At 40.5% G+C, this 7,343-nt stretch overlaps 1 protein-coding gene across 3 annotated transcripts in view; it reads right to left on the minus strand.

The window, feature by feature from the left end:
• septin9b (septin 9b) overlaps positions 1-7,343 on the minus strand; it is a 72,273-nt gene that overhangs the window by 29,284 nt on the left and 35,646 nt on the right. The gene's annotated exons all lie outside the window — the stretch shown is intronic.

Below are 7,343 nucleotides of genomic sequence, written 5' to 3' on the forward strand. Positions count from 1 at the left end.
AGTGAATGCACAGAGGCATGAATGCATCTATTAGTGCGAATATCAGGTCATCTGTGGCGTACACTGTTGAAACATATTCATTGTTCTTATGACTTTCCATTTAGAAACCTGTCGTGCTACTGAAAAATCATGCAGTAGTATCAGCTATCACTGCTCTCGCTTGTCAATATACAGCTGCTATTGTTATCCATAGTGTCATTGTAGAAATTCATTCAAGTGAAGCAGTGGACTGTCTCTCAAAGGAGATCAATATCTTACATCTGTCACAGGTCAATGTCCTGTGTGGAAAAAGGACAGAAAGTTAATGTTTTTACTGTCCTGCAAAATTGAAGAACAGCTTTCCTGGGGTTCTTGGCAAATACACATTTCCTCTGTATATCTCTTTAGATCAAAAGAAATATTTTACATATAGCTGTCACTAAACAAACAACGCTGTCAGTATGAAACCCATGACCCACCAGTGTCAGAAGTTGCCATTTCCTCCTGTGGGAACTAAAGATCAAAGTGGATGTCGTATTAGCATTATTTTATTAGTCCTGCAAAGAGCCTAAAAAGCAGCTTTGAGCAAAAAATTTATGGCAAATGAATTCAATTAGAATCCAAGCTTCGCGATTAACTGTGTAAGGCAGGAGGCACGCAATGAGAGTTGAGAGTGAGTGTTTGTGTGCATCTCATGGACGATTTTCAGCTACACTCATTTAAAAACAAGCATATACTGGCACATATCAGTTCTACCAGGAGTCTGTTTTTTTAAATTGAAATCATGTGCATACTGCTGCTCTGCAAAGCTCAAATTAAGGGATTTTAGTTGTGTTATTTTTTCTTTTGAAACACAGTAGCCATTTTGGTTCAAAACAGATTTCAACATTTAGTTATTTCAAATCATGCGGTCTGAAGAGGTAACTGAAGACTAATACGCAGTGATGACTGGCATGCCGAGTGACCCATTGAGGAAACTCTGTGATTGGCCCAGAGGTCAGGGTTGATTGCTGAAGGCCACCCAATCTGGGTAGAGCACATATGGAGCTTATTAAAAGAGCCACCTCCATGACTCAGCGGACCGAGTGACTCAGTGACACGTCCTCCCTGAGGGAGGCTGGGAGCTGTAAGAAAGGCTGAAAGCGAGGAGAAGGAAGGGAGAGAAAAGGCAAAGGGGGAAAAAAGATAAAGTTTAGGAGGATGAGGAGGAGGCGGGGGGTGGGAATAGGGTTGGGGATGGTTGGAAAAGTAGGGAGCAGGAGGGAGAAGGGGAAAGAGGAAGAACATCTGGCTTGGCCTGTATATCTACAGGGAAGACACTGGGTCTGTTGGAGACTTCCTGTTGTGTTTCTTTTGCTGCGGTTGCTCTGCTCCCCTGTGGTACAAATGGAGACAGCATGTGTGTGATGAGGGGATGAATTATCTCAACACCCTTAAGTGGCCTCCAAGACTCAACCTCCCCTTCTGGTTGAAATCACTGAACATACATTAACAATACAGATGGATTCATCTCCAGGTGCTTCACATGTTGACAGTAAAATACTTCAGTCCTCTTGGTTCATTCCTCAGACTTGCACATTTCTACACAGGGTTACAATAACTCAGGCAAGCGTTTGCTTTTTCATCAACTTTTACCGCACTAGCAGAGTCAAATGTCCTTGCTGTTTACATAATACTGACCGCAAAGAAGATAAACTGGTCAGATTTAGTGGTCTTAGCATTTGTTTATGGGGAAGTGTTTGCCTACGGTGTCTTTTTGTCTATTTTAAGCCACCAAAGCTTTCTCAGCTGGACTGCTTAATGCTGAGAATTGGCACTAAGGACATGGAAAGAAAGAGCAGGAGTAGCCTTTGCCACTTTCAAGTACCATATGCTCGAACAAAGCCATGTTTTCTATAAAAGCGTTGTCTTCTTTCAAAATAAACCAGGCAAGAAGCTGTTCCTTCAACTCGAGAGAATGAAACAAGCATTTTCGGAGGACGTGCAGAATACCGTCTCCTGCGCAGATGTGTTTCAACTAAACAATGAGGTTTGCAATAAAATAACAATCAAGAAAAATATTCAACCAGCATCTTGGGATGTTTTCAGTGCCTCCATTTCCCACATCCCTATCTGGAGAAGATACACCATGCCTCAACTTGATTGGCCTTAATGGAAACCAGTCGTCCCTCCTGCCTTTGCAGCGTGATAGACTAAAACAATCCAAGCTCTCCCACAGACACAATAGACAGCCAAGCAGATACTCACAAAGATTTTCCATCTCGTGGTTGTTGTATGTCTCACTGCAAGTAGAAGCCATTTCTTCTCTCAGCTTTCCTCTCTCTCTTGTAGAGTTTAAAAAGAAAAAGAAAATCTCTGATGAGGACAGAAAGCGTTTTGTAAAATATTTCCCAGCTTCTAGGTGTTGTCTAAATGGCAGCCGCTGTTCAACTTCAATGTTAAATAAATGTTTGGGTATGTAGATGAACAAGAGCTAATCTGATTGACTACGCTTCCTGATGCAGACACACCAACATGTACCGTCTATTTCTGCCGTTCTGGAGTCGAAGCCTTCCCTGATGAACAATAAACACAGCGACTCCATGGGATCGGCCTTCTGGGGAATCCCTGGCCCCTCCGTTGATGTGTGGGGGCGAGGGACAAGGATGACTCCACTCCAAAAATGAAGAGACGGCAGAAGGAGCTCTGTGATTAAACCCATTGTGCGGTTGCTGCATGTCTTCCAAAAACATATAACCAAGTTATGGTGCTAATTATCTATAATAGAAACCTTCCATGTGCAGAGACAGGGAAGCAGATAGAGACAGAGAGAGGATTTTCATGCTTGTAACGATCATGAACCATCATCTTTGTGAACTGGTCATGTGGTGTTACAATTAAAATTTGTTTACAAGGCCACAACATTCTGATTTTTTTCTTTTACATTAGGTAACACAGAGTAACTCATCGGTAGCAACTCACCCTTTCCCCCAAATCTTCAGTTGTGTGTGTGTTTCCTCCATCTGATTTTGATGTCTACAGTTCTGCTGTGCATCACAAAGCACTTTGCACCATCGAAGCTGAGGGTGAAAGTTCACCTGAAGCTCCTCCAAGCTGCATTGCTACGGTTTCTCAGATGATGGTGTTCCTCAAGGAAGCTACACTCATTTGCCTATAAACCCCCAAAGCTGCATTCATGTTCTCTAAATCCCTAAATCATTACTGCAGACCTCAGTTATAGCATAAGATCCAGTCATAGATCGGCACTGTTTTTAAAGTCAGTGCCAATTATTGCAAAGTTAAGACTTAACGATTCAGTAAAGGCTCTGAGTTACCTAAGCAGCACATGTGCACAAGGTTCGCTTGGCTAACATTATTCTGTGGGGAGAGAAAGGTGAGGGTATTTAAGCACAAACGAAATGGAGGAATAATACCAGAAAAGGTATGCATTACTTGCCTGCATTGAACTGTTACCGAATTCTAAGTTGAACAGTAAAATACCAAGTTTTTTCTTTTCTTTTTTTTTTAAACAAAGTGCTGCTTAAACGCTGCAGTTCTTCACCACTGAAATAGAGATGAGATTTCTTCGGTTGAATTTCACATGTGCAGAGCTGACAGCCTAGAAACACTGTAAATGGCACTGAAACGACACTGAACTACACAGCTCAGTGGCCCGTTAACTTGGTAACACTATGGTCCTGCTGGAGTGAAATTGTGATCTGAATTTTATTTATGTTATATTAAAACACATTTTATGACTCCTGACGCTGTGATCTCAGGCTTGATTTTTTTCTTAAGTAAAAAATACTCTAATACTCTAATACTCTAATCTAAACAACAGCAGAAATTTTTGTTTTGAATGCACATTGTCTTAAGTTCCATTTGATAGAACAATTCTACTAAACACAGTTAGTCCAGGCCAGGCTTTTTTGGCTGATGTAAGAAGTTCTGTTGTGATTAGCTTTATTGCTGAAGAATCTGCATAAGCTAGTTAGATTGGCTTTATTCTCATTTGATTAACAACCCTGCAACATATTTCTGATCTATTCCACAAACAGGGAAGAGACGGTGAATAAAGTGATAGTCAAGATATTGTGTACTTCAGCTTCAGCCTGATGTCAATGGCTAAAAGCTGCTGTATCATCGTAGAGTAGGACAAACACGCTACTGCAGTTCAGTTGTAGATGGTGTAACATAAGGGACAAGGCTACACCCGCTCATTTTTCATATTCCACACATGCCGACTTCAGACAGACACACACCCTCACACATGAATCCCACTGCCCCCTCATCTACTCTCATCTACTCATTTCAGCAGATGGCAGGATTGTAGCACACATGGCCATCTGTCTGACACACACAAACAAACACACACACACACACACACACACACACACACACACACACACACACACACACACACACACAAACAGAAAACAATTATTGATTTTCCAGTATGTCCTGTATCAGCCAACAAGTGGGCCAAACATCATTAGCAGAGAATGTGGAGAACAACTGACCCCACATGAACCGTTCTTCTACATTAGAACCACTCTGGGTGTAAATATAAACCCGTCACTTTGCAGATGGTCAAATAGAGCCGAAGACAGTTTTACCAACTCATCTAACTCACTCACTCACCTAATTCAAAATTGTGAATATGTCAAAATTCCATGGTCATCAAGGAGAAACAGTTGCCTTGCAAGTCTGTTTGATATGGTAATACATTTACATTAGCTCTATACTATCTAGTTATTTGACCATGCTAATATACCTCATATGCCAAATATGCAGCTGTACTGTCTATATGTAACACAGGTTTTTATTGCATAGATTATCTTCTCATACAGCTAATTTATTTTTTATCAAAACGTACAGTTAGTTATTTGCACAGTAATGTCAATCTCTCATGTCATTCTCATTATCATAATATTACAGGTTATTGTTTTTGCACTGATGTTTTTCATGTTTGTTTTACACTGCTTGTGTTTTTAAGCCTTTTTTGTGTTTTTTTTATGTCTACTCAAGCGCCTTTTAAATTGCCCCCTGGAGACAAGTAAAGTTTCTTCAATTGAATTTAACTGAATTGAACTGAACTGGCTACTGGCTATGTTTAATTAATGATACAGAAAGGAAAAAAAAAAAATTGCTCACACATGGTGGCATGGTGTTTTTTCCATCTCATGGCCCAACATGACTGAGGCTTCTTCATCATTCCTCTTTCATTTTCATGGCCAAGATAAGAGACATGATTTTCCCATCAGTGTCTTAGGAAAAGGAGCCGCAGCAGAGTCTCATATCTGGATAAACAAGAGGCAGGATTCACCCGGACACGGCCCAGATAAATGAAGATAGTGTCAGCTGAGAGTAAAACGTTATCTCAGTTTACTTCATCAAACTGTGATAGCCCGTATCCTACTATTTGCCATTTATCAAATGGAGATGGAGAAAAGTTCAACATGTTCGTCATGTGGTGGTTGTATGTGTGTGTGTGTGTGTGTGTGTGTGTGTGTGTGTGTGTGTATGTGTGTGTAAAGAGTTAAAGTCCCTCTGGGAGACAAAGTGTTATCATTCTGCCAAAAGTTATGTTCCCAGTCCGAGAGGAAGTGAGGGGCTTGAATGTATGTGCTTTTACGTGTACATAAAGTTAGAATGTGTCAGAATGTGTCAGCATCACAGCATGAAGGAGAAAGTGATAGAAGAGCAGGCGTTTACTGCAGATGTGGGATTTGGCAAGATGACAAAAAAGGACAAAGGTCTTTCTGCAGTGGTGGGAAACTTCTTTAACCCTTGACTTCCCCCAGATGCTCAATGTAAACTCCAACTTCCGAAAGCTTATCTGGGGAGAGGGGAACTCAGTGTGTATGTAGTATGTGTGTGTGTCTGTGTGTCTATTTATCTGGGGCAGAGGGGCTGCCCCTCCATCCTCCTCCCCTTCCCTTTTATGTCCAGCTTTGTTAGTATTCACACACACACTTCAAAAGGCTGCATGACATTGTTTCGAATGTGCGCCTAGCCTAATGATATATTGGTGTATTAAAACCTTTATCAGATGAACAGGAAAAAGCCTGACATCTGCATGTTGATTCATTTCTGTAGCAATTAAACCACTGTGCTTCACTTCAGGCCCTGGAGTTGTTTGGGGCGGTACTATTAAGCTCAATCCACAGCATTCATTTTTAGTTGCATTTGTAAATGAATGTGGCTTTGAAAAAGAGGATATCCAGGTTTATTTCACCTGCCAGCCAGGTTGAGTGTCTAACAAGATTTAACCTGTCACACACTGCCTCCTAGTGGCTTCTTTAGGGAGCACACCCATGGCGTGTGGTCATAGTCAAGTTAATGAGAAGTGACGCCTGTCACTGTTATCACTGTAGGACATTTTTGAACTGAAAAACAAACAAACAGACGTAGCAGTTTAGAGGCTTGCTGATTTCAAGTGAGCAAAACTGCACATTATTTGGCATGTGTTAAAGGAAAGATAAATTAGATTTGAGAAAAAAGCTACATGATTGAATCTTTGCATAATTATACTTTGGTACTATGATGAACCATGAGTTCATGACAAAGATGCATATCTAGCTGCAAAATATTACAAGGATATCAATGTTGCCCCTTGTCTGTGGAGACTGTCTTCATCAAGCAAGAGCAGACATAAATTAGGTGATGTACAAAGTAATGGGCCTTGATGTAGAAAAGTGGATGTGACTCTGATTCTGAATCAGTAATCCTTTGGCTTTTAGTATTTGAGAGTGATTGCAGTGGAGTCCTTTCCACAGCCAGAATGTCACAAGTTCATTCATTGTACATAACAGTAACAGCGGTTCTGTGAAATGGTCTTTGAGCAAGGTATGTTCCACATTACTGCATGTGACACAGAACAGGCCCAGGTGTTATGGTGGAAGTAATTATTGCAATATTAATAATGATCCAAAAATCACATAAGATTATCAGACTGAACTTCAAAACAATAAACACTGTTTCACTGTTATGTATCACATGAGTCCAAGCTCTTCATTTGAGTAAAACATAAAACTTCAATATCCAATTTTCTTTTATTTAATTACAGCTTGCTTGGGAACATTAATTTAGACAAGAGAAATGCGTAGCCCAATAGCATGATGAGATTGTGTTATCACAACATGATTGTGCTGAAAGTCAATAAATGATAATATTGAATTATTGCCCAACCATAACAAGGATTTCTCTAAATGTGTCAATCCATAGAACACTGCTGAAATGATCATGTTGTCTGATTAGAGATGAAAGCCTTGGGATTGTTTTGAGTACATTTTAACATGTATGACTACTGCTCAGCCTCATATTACAGCCACATATGAAACTTCACAATGATGTTATTCTTAGTCAGCAGACCCCCCCACCCC

This window comes from Seriola lalandi, unplaced genomic scaffold (genome assembly GCF_002814215.2).
Source record: "Seriola lalandi dorsalis isolate HSWRI2012SDOR001 ecotype SW California unplaced genomic scaffold, Sedor1 jcf7180002054487, whole genome shotgun sequence".
Taxonomy (NCBI): domain Eukaryota; kingdom Metazoa; phylum Chordata; class Actinopteri; order Carangiformes; family Carangidae; genus Seriola; species Seriola lalandi.